General features: G+C 33.8%; 1 protein-coding gene across 4 annotated transcripts in view; it reads right to left on the bottom strand.

Annotated features, from left to right (window-relative positions):
* LOC120775806 (sodium-coupled monocarboxylate transporter 1) overlaps positions 1 to 15,625 on the bottom strand; it is a 149,708-nt gene that overhangs the window by 107,508 nt on the left and 26,575 nt on the right. For 2 of the 4 annotated variants that reach the window (XM_040106167.1, XM_040106159.1), the window contains exon 2: positions 4,892 to 5,020. The exons of the other annotated variants lie outside the window; for them this stretch is intronic. The gene's annotated coding sequence lies outside the window, so the exon portion shown is untranslated. The remainder of the gene's footprint in view (positions 1 to 4,891; positions 5,021 to 15,625) is intronic. 4 annotated transcript variants of the gene reach the window in all.

Raw genomic sequence — 15,625 nt, 5'->3', positions numbered from 1 at the left:
GGCGAAGCTGCAACAGGATCTATTGAACTTCCCAGTCAAAATGGGTGTTTTCAAAATATTTCCGGTGAACGTTTTGATGATAAAGCGACAAAAATAAAATTCCGCTGGTTAATGACATTTCAAAAAAATATTTTTGCTAAGTTTGTTGGACTGTCCCTAATTACTATGCCAAATATGAGCGCGATCTGTCAACACGTTTGTTTAGAGCGGCTGCTTAGTTCGGTACACACATTTCAGTTGTGCGTTGCAGTTTTTTCAATGAATAAAAATATTGAACAAAGAATTTGTTTCAAATTTCGAATTTCTAATAAAATTTCACGTATGTATGTGTAATTATTGTGAATGTTGGAAAAGACTTGCGGTGATTCAGTTTTATCAAATACATAAATCTAGGAGTGGTAAAAAGCCTTCAAAGACGATCGAGAGATCGTTGAAGATATGCCTCGTTTTGGACGACCTTCGACCTTTTGAGCTGATAAATTAGATGATTAGAGAGTTGGCGAGATAGCTCGACATTTCTTGCGAGTCTATTCGAATGTGTTTGGCGGATATTTTGGGTACAAAATGCGTTCTTGCTCAACTCGTCCCGATAAAGCTGATTGTTTTCCGAAAAGGGTTTTGTAAACAGGTCTCTTTGGTCGTAGGTATTCCGATCCCACATTCATTGAGAGCACTATAACTGCATATGTGACATGGATTTCTAATTTTGACAGAAAAACAAATCAACAATCAACGGAATGAAGGGAAAAAATGAGCCGAAACCAAAAAAACTACGTCAAAGCCGCTCAAAAATCGAGGTGATGCTTATTGTTTTTTTCGATATTTGTGACTTGATGCTTAATAAATTTATTCCGGAGGGACAGACAGTCAATAAGGAAGTCTGTTTGGCCGTATTGAGGCGTTTTATGAGAATATCTGTCGAAAACGACCGGAATTGCGAAACAACAATTCATGGATTTGACACGATGATAATGCACCATCGCATCGAGCCAAGATTGTGGCCGAATTTATAGTCCAGTTATTTAAGCTTAAATTAGGTAAGAATCTCAGGTGTCAATATACAAGTATTTACAGATATATAAATGGGTATATTGAATTCCGAGGTGAACTCACTATAATGACTGGACTATTTAATGCCAAAACCTCAATGAATACCATCTATCAACCACCGTATTCACCAGATTTAGCCTCAAATTGAAATTGCCGCTCCGTGGAACCCGTTTTCAGTCGTTCGCAGAGATAAAACAAAGGGTGACAGAAGAAATTGGAGGCCATCCCAAAAAGTGTCTGACTTATAAATTATTTGAACTGTAAAGGTAATTGAGTTATAAACTCTCCTATCTTTTAAGTTGGATCTAATTGAGCACAGTGTGCTAAGGTTCATAAAAATTTGTTCAATAATTGAGGAGTTTACCCCGGACAAACAATGTGACACGTAATTTATATATGTATGTATCGGGTGATTTTTTAAGAGCTTGATAACTTTTTTAAAAAAAAAAACGCATAAAATTTGCAAAATCTCATCGGTTCTTTATTTGAAACGTTAGATTGGTTCATGACATTTACTTTTTGAAGATAATTTCATTTAAATGTTGACCACGGCTGCGTCTTAGGTGGTCCATTCGGAAAGTCCAATTTTGGGCAACTTTTTCGAGCATTCGGCCGGAATAGCCCGAATTTCTTCTCGGAAATGTTGTCTTCCAAAGCTGGAATAGTTGCTGGCTTATTTCTGTAGACTTTAGACTTGACGTAGCCCCACAAAAATAGTCTAAAGGCGTTAAATCGCATGATCTTGGTGGCCAACTTACGGGTCCATTTCTTGAGATGAATTGTTCTCCCGAAGTTTTCCCTCAAAATGGCCATAGAATCGCGAGCTGTGTGGCATGTAGCGCCATCTTGTTGAAACCACATGTCAACCAAGTTCAGTTCTTCCATTTTTGGCAACAAAAAGTTTGTTAGCATCGAACGATAGCGATCGCCATTCACCGTAACGTTGCGTCCAACAGCATCTTTGAAAAATACGGTCCAATGATTCCACCAGCGTACAAACCACACCAAACAGTGCATTTTTCGGGATGCATGGGCAGTTCTTGAACGGCTTCTGGTAGCTCTTCTTTTTCACCCCAAATGCGGCAATTTTGCTTATTTACGTAGCCATTCAACCAGAAATGAGCCCTCATCGCTGAACAAAATTTGTCGATAAAAAGCGGATTTTCTGCCAACTTTTCTAGGGCCCATTCACTGAAAAAACTTCGACGTTGTGGCAGATCGTTCGGCTTCAGTTCTGCACGAGCTGTATTTTATACGGTTTTACACCAAGATCTTTGCGTAAAATCTTCCATAGTGGTCGAATAACACAAACCCAATTGCTGCGAACGGCGACGAATCGACATTTCACGGTCTTCAGCCACACTCTCAGAAACAGACGCAATATTCTCTTCTGTACGCACTGTACGCATTCGTGTGGTTGGTTTAATGTCCAATAAAGTAAACTGAGTGCGAAACTTGGTCACAATCGCATTAATTGTTTGCTCACTTGGTCGATTATGTAGACCATAAATCGGACGTAAAGCGCGAAACACATTTCGAACCGAAATCACTGATTTTGGTAATAAAATTCAATGATTTGCAAGCGTTGCTCGTTAGTAAGTCTATTCATGATGAAATGTCAAAGCATACTGAGCATCTTTCTCTTTGACACCATGTCTGAAATCCCACGTGATCTGTCAAATACTAATGCATGAAAATCCTAACCTCAAAAAAATCACCCGATATATAGAAATATGATATTTATAAATTGGTCCTTTCAAGAGTTCTTTTAGAGGTCAAAGCTCTCCATTATAAAAACATGATATTACCTTTTTTTTATATCTCTAATCGCTCAATAGCCATAAATAACGACTTATTAATGTAACACTTAGCAGTTGTCTTAACTTCGCGACCTAAAGCTATGTACATAGTGCAGAGTGAGAGAGGCTCATTTGTAAGGCAGGATATCAAATTTAGTAAATTTTTTTGGAAAATAATTTAAATAACTATCTCGCAATTAGCATGAAGTGACATAAATTCTGGGAATATTAGATATTCGATGCCAAAATTCGGGAGAATACCTCATCAAATGAAAAAAATTTTCTACAACCACTTTATTCCGATGGAAAATTTTTGTGGCATATTTAAAAAGTTGCCTTTAATATTTAAAAATATTGCATAAACATAAACGTAGCTTTGTAACCACTCTGCCTCCCTCATTCGCTGTAGCACTGTGTTCACACCCTAAGTACATTAGCGAAACACACCACTTTCTTCTAAGCACTAAAGTGCAAAAGTTCGATGCCCTTATTGCCAAATCAATTTCAGCATTCTACTTTCAATATGTCATTCAACTGTGCCACAATTTTGTTATTTCGATTTTTTTTTATATATGTTTTACGATATTAGGTAATCATAAAAATCGACTGAAAGTAGCACTAAAATGGCAGCAGAAGCCGAATTGACAGCAAATGCACTCACTCACCCACTCAAAGTGAAATGAAATCAATTCCAAATCAAATTTTCGTATTAAACTGAATGTAGGGAAAAAATGTTTAAGAGAATAAAGCAACTAAAAGCAAACGCTGTCATTCCATTCCATTTCATTCAATTGCAGTCGATTGCATGTTGGAGAGTTTTTAGAGTAAATAAAGTGTACATATCTACGATTAGGTATACTTATATATGAGTACGACATATTGACAAGGGCATAGATAGCGAGAAAATATTCTTTTGGTATTTTGAACTTGCTTTTTTGTTACAAAATATATAAATAAATTCCAAATTATGAAATAAATAAAAAAAATATTTTTATAAAGAGACTAAATATACATTATTTCCTAAAACAACTTGTGATAGCTTAAAATATTTTCAATTATTTTGTCACCATTTCTTTAATTTTTTTGTAAAATTTTTTGACACAAGTTTGGTTTTTTAAATTTTAGTACAAAAATTCAAAGGTTTGTTCGGCTAAATGCCATACTTCGCTGCCGACAATCTAAAGCGCTAATTTTCGATTACATTTGCTAATTGAGATACCTGTTTTTAGATCAAACTAGTTGGGAACTGTTGCTTATAGACACACTAACCGAGCTAATTTACATTTGCTCAGGTATCAAGTTGTTTATAATGAAAACGTTGCAAACTAGTCCAAATCAATGCACAACATGTGAAAACACATACATCATACATAAAAGTCTCTAATCGCAGTTTCACCCACTCTATTTCATATTTTCAATATAAAAAAATAGAAATCAAAAATAGAACACGCAAATATCAGACGAGCAAATGTTCCAAAATGTTCCATGCCGGGTCGCCGTAATACGCGCAGCAGCATATCTAGAATTCTCGCGAAACTGCATTGATGGTAGTGTAATAAAATACCAGTCTTATTGCTAGAAAATTTCTCATGAAAACATTCAACGCAAAATGTCGAAGAGTTCAAAAGTTCAAACAGCGTTGGTTTTGTTGCACCTTTACATAATATGTACTATATACATACATATATACATATATCCACACGTGAGTGATATAGATATTTACAAGTATGTTCATATTGCTTTCATAAATAAGCTCACATTTGTCTAGCATATTTGAAGCATTTGTCAGCCAATTCATTTTGGCACAGTTCGGAGAATTTGCATGATGGCTTCGCGTGTCTTCAATACAGTGATTTGATATTTTTCGTGACAAATCTATAAATTCGAATGTATTAGTTACAGTAGAAAGTAGGACAATAGAAGAAATTAATGGTTGAGGTAGGCAAATTTATGGAGTTACATATATAACATTTATATGGTTTCATCGAACATTTTTGTAAAGATTTTTGGTATATTTTTAGTCTGGTTAAATTAATTCTTACCGCAATATAAAAATCCGTTCCGAAGGTTTATTATTTTCGTATATTTCAGTTTTGTGATTTTTCATGTATGTACTTATGTGTGTAAATGTGATATTGTCAGTGGCATTATAACCTCACTTTTGGTCAATTCTGTAAATTAAAAGAAACAGACATTTTGAGAAACTAAATTAATTTTTTAGATATTAATTGTTTTTTTTTTTCAAATTAAAATTTCCAAAATATGTCAAAAAATATTTTAAAAAATTTTAAGGAAAATTTCAAAAAAATTTTGAAGCAAATTATATTTAAAAGATATATTTCAGATTTTCTTTATACATATTAAAAAATTTAAGCCAAATTAATGCTTATTTACTACTTTGCTATTTGAAAAAAAAAGAAACCAATTAATTTTTTTTTTCAAATATAAAAATTCCGCACACTTCTAGAGATATTGAAGAAATATTCTAATTTTAACAAAAGAAATAGTTCTAAATTTGTAAAAATGCGAATTACTGCTTATTTATTATTTTGGTATTTTTGGAAAAAAATACATTATTTTTTTTTAATTTAAATTTAAAAAAATATATATATAATATCAAAAAAATTTTCATTAAAAATTTATTAATAATTTTTTTCAAATTTCTTTAATAATTTTCAAAGTATTCTACAAACTTTTGCAAATTTATTAAGTCCAAAAAAAATCTTAAAATTGTATAAAATATTAAACAAAATAATATAATAATTATTTTCAAAAGAAATAATTGTTTTCAAAAGAAATTTTCAAAAATGTGTTTAAATATTTTCATTATTTTGGTATTTGGAAAAAACAAATTAATTGTTTTAGATTTCAAAAAAATAATTGAAAAAAAAAATCAAAACTTCTTTAAGTATTTTTAAATTACACCACGAATTTTCTACTTATTCTAATTACAAAATTCAGAAAAAAACTAAAAAATTTAAAAATTTGTTTAAATACTTTCAAAATATAGCAAGAATTAATGTTAGTTTATTATCTTGATAGTTTGGAAAATTTTTCTGTTTTTATTTCCAATTTTAAATATTTTTTTCCAAAGAAAAAAATTTAAAAAATGTTTCAAAATGTTTTTCAAAATTTCTTAAAATATTCCCAAAGCATTCAGCGAATTTTTGAAGCTTTAAGAGTTCAAAAAGTAAATGGTAAGATATTGAAAAAAAGTATTGAAAAAGAAAAAAAAATAAAATTTCCTTAAATGTTTCCTAAATATGCCACGAATTCATGCTTATTTAGTATTTTGTTATTTGAAAAAAAAAAGAACAAAGTAATTTTTTATATATGTATATATTCAAATTGTTTTATTTTTCAAAAGCAAAATTTAAAAGTATTTTAAAAACAGTTTTTCTAAAAAAATTCAAAATGTCTTTAAAAATTTTCCTAGTTTACCACGAATTTCCTCAAATTTTAAAATTCCTAAAAAGATTCTGAACAATATTTTTAAGAGAAGTGTTTCTATTTTTGGTCGGAAATTTCTATTTCAATATTTTCAGATATGTTTTTAAAATTAGTTTCAAATTAATGCTTATTTACTATTTGTAGATTTAGAAAAATAATTTTATTTGTTTAGATACTAAAATTTTTTGTTTAAAATAATTTGTAAAATTCTAAAAAGGATTCAAAATTAAAAAAATTTTTAAAGTTTTTCAAATCTCTAAATTTTATAATTTTTTTAAAATATTTTTTAGATATTTTGAAAAGGAATGTTTTGAATTTTAAATTTAGAAATTCGTATAACTCAATTTTTTGTTAAGCCAAAGACATCAAACTTTTTTCCAAAAAAAAATTGAAAACAAATTTTCTATAATTTTCAAAGTTTTCTATAATTTCTTCAAATCAAACAACTACTTAAGAAAAGTTATATTTGAAAAATTTCGGTCGAACAACTAATAGTACCTAATCTTTTAATTTGATTAAACAAAAACTTAATCGTGAATGAAACTCCATTCTGAATAGCTGCTATCTTAATACTTTTTTTCAGACTCATTTCTCTGCAACATTTATACATATATATAAAACCTATATATCGATTAGTTTTAGGTGATACGAACAAACGTTAGATGAACAAAACTGTTATACTCTGTAGCAACAAACAAAAAAATGAAAAATAAAAAAATAAAAAAATTAAAAAAAAAATCCAAAAACAAAACTATTTTTCAAACTTTTTTTTCAAAATATGCCACTTATCGATTATTAACATATACATATGCACAATTTGTTTATAATTAACAGCGGCACTGCGGTCACGCTGGGAATAACCAAATAGTGCTAACCAATTATCACCATTAATTCTGGCATGTAGATGTGCTTGAACTATTTTTAGATACTCTTTATTGACAATTACGCACACTCAGATACACATACACACACACACAACTGTTCGAAGATAGCGCAAATTTGCTGTTGCCCTTGGCTTCAAAGCCAGGGTTTGCTTGCTATTTTTATCAGAAGACAGAAGACGCTTGTGCGTGCAGCGTGATTGGGGGCTCAACTGCGAGTTGCAAGCGTAAGTGACGAGCGACTCCCTTATTTTATTTTTATGTAAGCGCACTGTGTGGTCATTAATGGTTTGGTTGCTGACTAAATTATCGCCAGTAGTGCGCAAGCAAAGCAAAAATATCTGCAAAACCGTTGTTGTAATTAAGAGAAAAGCAAGAGTTGCAGACGCCCATAAATTTGCGAGCGTTTTTTTTACCGTAACAAAATATTCAAACATATATTTTTAACTTATAAACAAGACTTGAAGCATTATTTTTATTTATAATCTGCTGCATTTCGCTGAGTCATATTTTTAGGTTCCAAGTTAAGTTTAGTTCGTCGGAATGTTTGACTTTAAAATGTTTGTGCTTCAAAACTAAAAAAAAGTTTGCTCTTTTTACTTATAATTTCTAAGAGGAGTCCTCTTTTCTGTTTTTTTTATCTAAAACAGGGTCGATTGGATTGAAGTGCTTTTATGGAAAGCTGTTTCATTTGATAAGGTATCTTCAAGAAATTTGGTATGGAATATTTTCTAAGGCATAGTGTAGTCTCCGAAATTGTTCAGATCGGATCGCTATAGCAAATAGCTCCAATCTAATTTTTATAAGGAATCTTTTTTATTTGTAAGGTGCAACCGAAGTTAATGTTTTTTCTTGAAACTTAAACCTAAACTTTTGGGTTAATTTTAAGTTAGTCTATGTTGAAAAAGATAAATAAGTTTACTGACTAGACTCACTCGAAAATGTTGTCTATGCTGTTCTTCGTATCTCTCTTAAGATAATTGGGTTAGAATATATAGGAAGAAATATATACAGAATCGCAGCTAATATTACTATATAGCTTTTCACACCATAACTCTGGGATAGGTAACCATAAAGATCTTGAATTAATATCCGACACAGAACTGAAAAGTTAGTAAGTTAGTAACAATTCCCAAAACTATTTGGCCAACGTTTTGAATACCCACAATAACTGGAGGTACAACCAGAGCATTGACCTATTCTAACTCAACTTTGAATAATGATATAATCTCCTTCTGAAATGCTTAATATCTGCACAATACAGAATTATAGGTTTATAAAACGGTTCATTCGCTTTTGTTTTAATGTTTCGTCTACTTCTTGGAATATATCGGGTGATTTTTTAAGAGCTTGATAACTTTTAAAAAAAAAAAACGCATAAAATTTGCAAAATCTCATCGGTTCTTTATTTGAAACGTTAGATTGGTTCATGACATTTACTTTTTGAAGATAATTTCATTTAAATGTTGACCGCGGCTGCGTCTTAGGTGGTCCATTCGGAAAGTCCAATTTTGGGCAACTTTTTCGAGCATTTCGGCCGCAATAGCCCGAATTTCTTCGGAAATGTTGTCTTCCAAAGCTGGAATAGTTGCTGGCTTATTTCTGTAGACTTTAGACTTGACGTAGCCCCACAAAAAATAGTCTAAAGGCGTTAAATCGCATGATCTTGGTGGCCAACTTACGGGTCCATTTCTTGAGATGAATTGTTTTCCGAAGTTTTCCCTCAAAATGGCCATAGAATCGCGAGCTGTGTGGCATGTAGCGCCATCTTGTTGAAACCACATGTCAACCAAGTTCAGTTCTTCCATTTTTGGCAACAAAAAGTTTGTTAGCATCGAACGATAGCGATCGCCATTCACCGTAACGTTGCGTCCAACAGCATCTTTGAAAAAATACGGTCCAATGATTCCACCAGCGTACAAACCACACCAAACAGTGCATTTTTCGGGATGCATGGGCAGTTCTGAACGGCTTCTGGTAGCTCTTCACCCCAAATGCGGCAATTTTGCTTATTTACGTAATATTCAACCAGAAATGAGCCTCATCGCTGAACAAAATTTGTCGATAAAAAAGCGGATTTTCTGCCAACTTTTCTAGGGCCCATTCACTGAAAATTCGACGTTGTGGCAGATCGTTCGGCTTCAGTTCTTGCACGAGCTGTATTTTATACGGTTTTACACCAAGATCTTTGCGTAAAATCTTCCATGTGGTCGAATAACACAAACCCAATTGCTGCGAACGGCGACGAATCGACATTTCACGGTCTTCAGCCACACTCTCAGAAACAGACGCAATATTCTCTTCTGTACGCACTGTACGCATTCGTGTGGTTGGTTTAATGTCCAATAAAGTAAACTGAGTGCGAAACTTGGTCACAATCGCATTAATTGTTTGCTCACTTGGTCGATTATGTAGACCATAAATCGGACGTAAAGCGCGAAACACATTTCGAACCGAACACTGATTTTGGTAATAAAATTCAATGATTTGCAAGCGTTGCTCGTTAGTAAGTCTATTCATGATGAAATGTCAAAGCATACTGAGCATCTTTCTCTTTGACACCATGTATGAAATCCCACGTGATCTGTCAAATACTAATGCATGAAAATCCTAACCTCAAAAAAATCACCCGATACTTGTATTTTACTAAGCTAACTAGCGAACTCATATATTTACAAGTGATTCCGTTAGGGCTAACAAAGCTTGAAGCATGCAAATTTCAGTATTTCGTGCGGATCAACATTCATTATCGGCTAACTGTAACAAGATCTACATGTCATGATTTGGATACTCCATATTTAACATTCCATTTGCTAATGATCCTACCCAATAAACCCGAGTTCTGATTTAGTGTTTCCCAAAATTAAGGCATAAAATTATCAGTGATTCCAAGGTTATTATAGTATCTCGAACACAAGTTTTGGGCAGCACAAAACAGTGAGTGAAGGTCGTGAAGTCATCGAAAACTAGCCTCCATCCACCTCTATTAACAAGTTGAGAAACAGTGCTTGCAAATCGTCTTATTCGAATCGAGTTCAAGAGACAGCAGATAATAACAACCTCTTTTATGTATGAATCGACTCTTGACATTTTGGTTAATGTTTTGGGTAGGAAGCGTGTCAATTTCTACACTTTCATCAAAATGACTGAATCTTTTGCTAAGACGACATGGAATTGAGGAGACAAAAGAGATGCTTGAAAACATAGCTGAGGACTCTTTATGAAACATATCATTGCTGGTGTCGAGAGGTGGATTTATGAATCTACCGTCGAAACTGTCCAACAATTTAGCGTTTAGCGCTTCAAAAATGAGCCGAAACGGAAAAAACCGCTGAAGCAACCGAAGGCCATTACTGCCGAGGCAAGTATATTGAAAATTTAATTAAACTTAAACATGTTTATATTGAAGCATGATACTATTTTGAAGGCGTTAGTTTATATTTGTAGTGAAATACGAAAAAGCTAAGCTTTTTATTTGTCATGGTTACATTTGATCAGATGATATCAATAACATAATTTAGCATTATAGGTTCGAAGAGATCCAGATTTTCTATTCAATGTTTCTCATAAAAGATATGTCATGAAGGCAAGAACATTCCTCATCCCTTCTTAACGATTTTAGACACGCCAGTGTATGGAACTATACAATTTTATTTAATGTAATGACTTCGTGCGGCCATATTAAAGGCAAGTAATATTATTATGGACAAATGTTGTGCTTATTTATCTGAAACATGTGTTGTAAATATTTTACAAAAGCAGTAATTACATTGATAAGCGAACTAGCTGAAGACTTCGTCACAGTCTCTAGAATGTTTGGAGCGCACTTAAAATTATATACAATATATGTACATATGTATATATAGTATTACAGAAAATCATATGACTCATAGACTTTGTAAGTTGTCATATAGACATTAATTCATAAAAACCAGAAATTTCTCGTATATCTTTGTATGCGGGTTCGGCTTATGCCATGTTGCAAGCGATAAACGCCTTTCAATCACTTCAATTTGCGGACATTTGCTGCCATTGATACTGCAAACGCTTGCTAACAAACCGTTAAACGATCGCGGTTATCTGCGTGTAGAAGTCTCTGTCCTTGCAAGGCATTAAACTTGATAAGCTCGGTTGGGTCACGTGCCGAACTGTGCTATGTCCTATGACAAAGCATTTTGTCTGTGTGACGTTTGTTGATCCACTGCGGTCAGCGTGTGGGTGTGTATGTGTGTGTAGCGGTCGTTGCACTTCATCTGCCATGATGGACAGTAATTCGTTGAACGCTATTGCTGAGCAACCGCGTACTTGAGGTCATTTACAAATTGCATGCCAGTGTACCTGTTGATTTAATTGTTTTCAAATTAAGTGCAACGACAAACCTACATGCATAGATACGTACATACATATATACATACATATACATACGTACATACATACATATCTATATAAGTATATACGAATTGAACTCAGCGATTTTGGGGAAGAGCGGTTAATTAGCTAGCTTATCATTTGGAATATATTTTTAATCAAACAGGAAGGTTGTTATTCCATATATCATGTTTTGGTTGGCTGAATTTTAACATAACGGTAAAAATTCCATTGAGTTCAAGAAATTTATTTTGTCTATATTATAAATAAGAATATTTATTCACAAAATACATTTTAATACATACATTTATTGGTATGTTTTGAGGATGTTTTGTGTTTATGAATATATTTTCTAAGAAAACTAGTTACGAAAACAGTTTGTAATGCCTTAAAAATTTAATTTTCTCATTAGTTTTCGTTTTTTGGAAATATCTAGATAACTTTTTTTAGAGTTTTGTGAAAGATGTTTCTCTTTCGTCCTTGCACATAGACATTGGCATTAATTTCAATACGGTTTTAACGGGTGATTCAAGTCAAGGTACAATAGCCTTTTTTTTACAGATCACATGCGAGCCGTGTCAAGCTGTCATGTTATTTTGGTTTAGTATTCTTTGGTATTTCATCATGGAAAGACAACATTTACAAAATCGTTCAACTTTATTACGAAAATTCACGTTCTGCAAAGAATGTGTTTTGAGCGCTTCGCTCAAATTATGGGCAACATAATTGGCCTACTGAGAGTGCTATTCGCATCACCCATCTTGAGAGCCAGCATTCATAATATTCGACCGAATAGACCACGCCTATCACACAGTGAAGAAAATATAGCAGCAGTAGCTGAGAGTGTTCACGAAGACCGTGGAGAGATGATTCGGCGCCGTTCGCAGCAACTCGGGTTGTCGTTGGGAACGACTTGGCGCATTTTACGTCAAGATCTTAAAGTAAAAGATTACAAACTACATCTTGTGCAAGAACTGAAGCCGATCAATCTTCTCAAGCTCACTTCGGTGAGCAGATAATTTCACGTTTTGGGCCGGTCGATTGTGTGATTTCACACCGTTATTCGGTGGGGATATGTAAAGTCTGAAGCCTATGCGGACAATTTCCCTTCGATTCAGGCCTTTGAACGAAATATCACGAGTGTAATTCGGTAATTTAAAGTCAAAATGCTTGAACGAGTCATCAAAAATTAGACTTAACGGATGGACCATCTGAAACGTAGCCGTGGCCAACATTTGAAAGAGATAATATTCAAGAAATCAATGCCAAAGAATGTTGTTTCGAATGACAATAAACATTCCCCATTAAATTTAAAGTTTCTCGTAATGGATCACCCACCCATGTTTATATATGTGTATTTATATCTCTACTAGTGGATAAGACCACGCATTGCTGTGGTATACAATTTATACTATTATTCATATAATAAACTATTCAATACAGAGAAAATTTTATTTACGAATAAAGGCGAAAACGTTTTTGTCGGTATAAGAATCCAAGGGATTGTATTTGAGGTTTAATATGTTCATACAAATAAATGTCAATGAGAAAAATAACGAATTTAAGTCTGTTTTCTTCTGTTTCTGTCAGTTCCAATTAAAAAAAATGGTTCTTTACGGAAAGAAGGAACCTTGGTTAGTTTACCAGAACTTAACTGGCAAATCTCTGCTAACCGAACATTGAGAAAATGGCTCTTAAGGCTTGGCATTTTCCTGAAAATTATAATTACAGCTGAACTTTCCTAACTCGAATCACCATAATCCACACAACAACATCAAGTGATGGCAGGAAATTTGTATGCAATTTCAATTCTATTGCTAATTCATAGTTCAAGTTGTGGAGAACTTCGAGTTATAGAAGTTTGAGTTATGAAAGTTCAACTGTAGTATATTTTTTTTGGGGATTGTGAATACGTGGGTCTGTTTAGAAATATATACAGTGAAATCTCCTATAAACAGGCATTGACAAACCAGCCTGTTTGTCTAGTTATTAGATTTGTGCGGTTAATAGTGGGCCCATTTATTACAGCTTTCTCTGTATTTCTTATTTATGAATTGTTTTGACTATTCTATGTTCTAAGTTGCTTCAAACTGGACACAGTGTGCTAAATTTTGCTAAAATCGGTTAAGTAGTTTAGGAGTACATCGCGGACAAACAACTTGATAAGTAATTTTTATATATAAAGATATGTCTACACAACAACGTAAAATCTCTCGATTAGTTAATTTTTATAAATACACTCCGTTAATAGGAAGCTTCTTCCTATTTAACACCTGTATTCAATGCGTATTTATTGAGCCCATTACCGGCGCAAATATCTGAGATTAAGCCAGGGTTTCGCCGCCTCGAAATTTAATGAGTTTGGCACACAAATACACACTACTACGTATGCATATAAGTAGACAAGTAAATATCAGAGGTTTACTTAGAAGCTTTGTCCGTTTATGTGTTGGCGCTGACCATGCGAAATGTATTTATAACTTTTCAATTTTCACAACTCTAGGTTGGTTAACTGTAAATTTGTTTACACTTCGCACTTGAGCACAAATCAGTTATTTACACCAACAAAATCAACAATAACAACAACAGTATTTCTGCGTATTGATTTAATCACGAAAAAGCGTGTGCCACAAATAAACGTCAGCGCTGGCTTTTAAGTCAATTCATTTTAAATTTCCTAATGGGAAAATAATTGCAAGTCATTACGAAACACACACACACAACCGCAAGCATACTTCACTGCCCGTGTATGTGCGTGTGCGCTGGCAGGCTCAACTAAAGCTATTAAAATTTTGCGAAGCTCATGCTCTCCCAACGCACCAAAGTAATGCCACTAATATGCATATATTTTGTGCGCATGCAACATGCCCCTGCCACACACACACACATACACACACAATAAATGCAGAAATAGACAAGTGTGGTCCGGGTAGCGCAGGCGGTGCGTTGCTGGACGGCAGCGGGCGACGCTGGAGCGAAGAAGAAATGCATAAAATGTATTAAAAAGCCAATGTGTTTGCTGTCCGTCGCTTGGGTCACGTGATCACAATGACAGTGGAGGCCGCCGTATTGACTCAACCGCCAGCCGCCAACTGACGACCGACGACTAGTGGCCAGTAGACGGTCTGGCCGTTCGCACAAAATTCGCTTGATTTCATCTGCATGCTCATATTGTGTATGTGTGTGAGTCTGTATTTGCTGTCTGCGCTTGAAACTTACGGTAAGCACTTTGCTCGCCTGTATTCACAATGTGCAGATTGGTTTGGATTGCATTGCGGCTCCGCTGCATGTTGATAGTCTATTAGTTATTGTTGTAGTTACCTGTGCACGAGATGTGGTGGCACGGAGTGCGGTAACTGACATCTGATATAATATTTGTTTGTTCGGTGCGCAATGAAAATTACTTCGATTCCTTGGTATCGAATAGAACGTGACATCACGCACATGAATGGGCAGGAATAGACCCGGTGGGAAAGTAGCGGGGATTTTTAAAAATAGTTTTGAGGAATGTTGCCGAGTTGACAGTTTTAGGACGAAAAGAACTCGGGTTCGTCTAGGTTATGCAGATCCAACTGTCGTTAGGACAAACCAATTCTGCATATTAGCAAGAGTTATAAGTTTAGTGAACTATCAGCCTTGCAGAAAGTTTTTTTTTTTTTTGCTGAGAGGATCATGCATGCAACCAACAGTACTAAAATGGATGACTGAAAAAGAAGTTGAAATATTTTATTGTTAACTTTCAATAAGTAATCAGTTTCCAACAGGGTATTTACTCATTTATTTGCTTCCTCATATCAAATATTTGCAATAAGAAACATATGAGCATTAAGGCGGATTCAGGCATTTTGTATCAAATGCTTATGAAAGAACATGCAAATAATGAATTTCCAGCGTCAAACCTTAATTAAAGGAGATTTATAGTCACCCCTTAAGGTCATTCTTGAAGGTTTGCTGGTGTATTCAAGAACACAAGGCTATTAAAACTTGCATCATATATGTATGTAAGTGATCTTATTGGCTGGAATAACGAGAATACGATCTTCAGAATTCATCACAATTCATTCATGATTTCTTAGT

This window comes from Bactrocera tryoni, chromosome 1 (genome assembly GCF_016617805.1).
Source record: "Bactrocera tryoni isolate S06 chromosome 1, CSIRO_BtryS06_freeze2, whole genome shotgun sequence".
Classification (NCBI taxonomy): Eukaryota; Metazoa; Arthropoda; class Insecta; order Diptera; family Tephritidae; genus Bactrocera; species Bactrocera tryoni.
The sequence above is the reverse complement of the archived record's forward strand: the minus strand, read 5'-3'. Positions and strand labels throughout refer to the sequence as shown.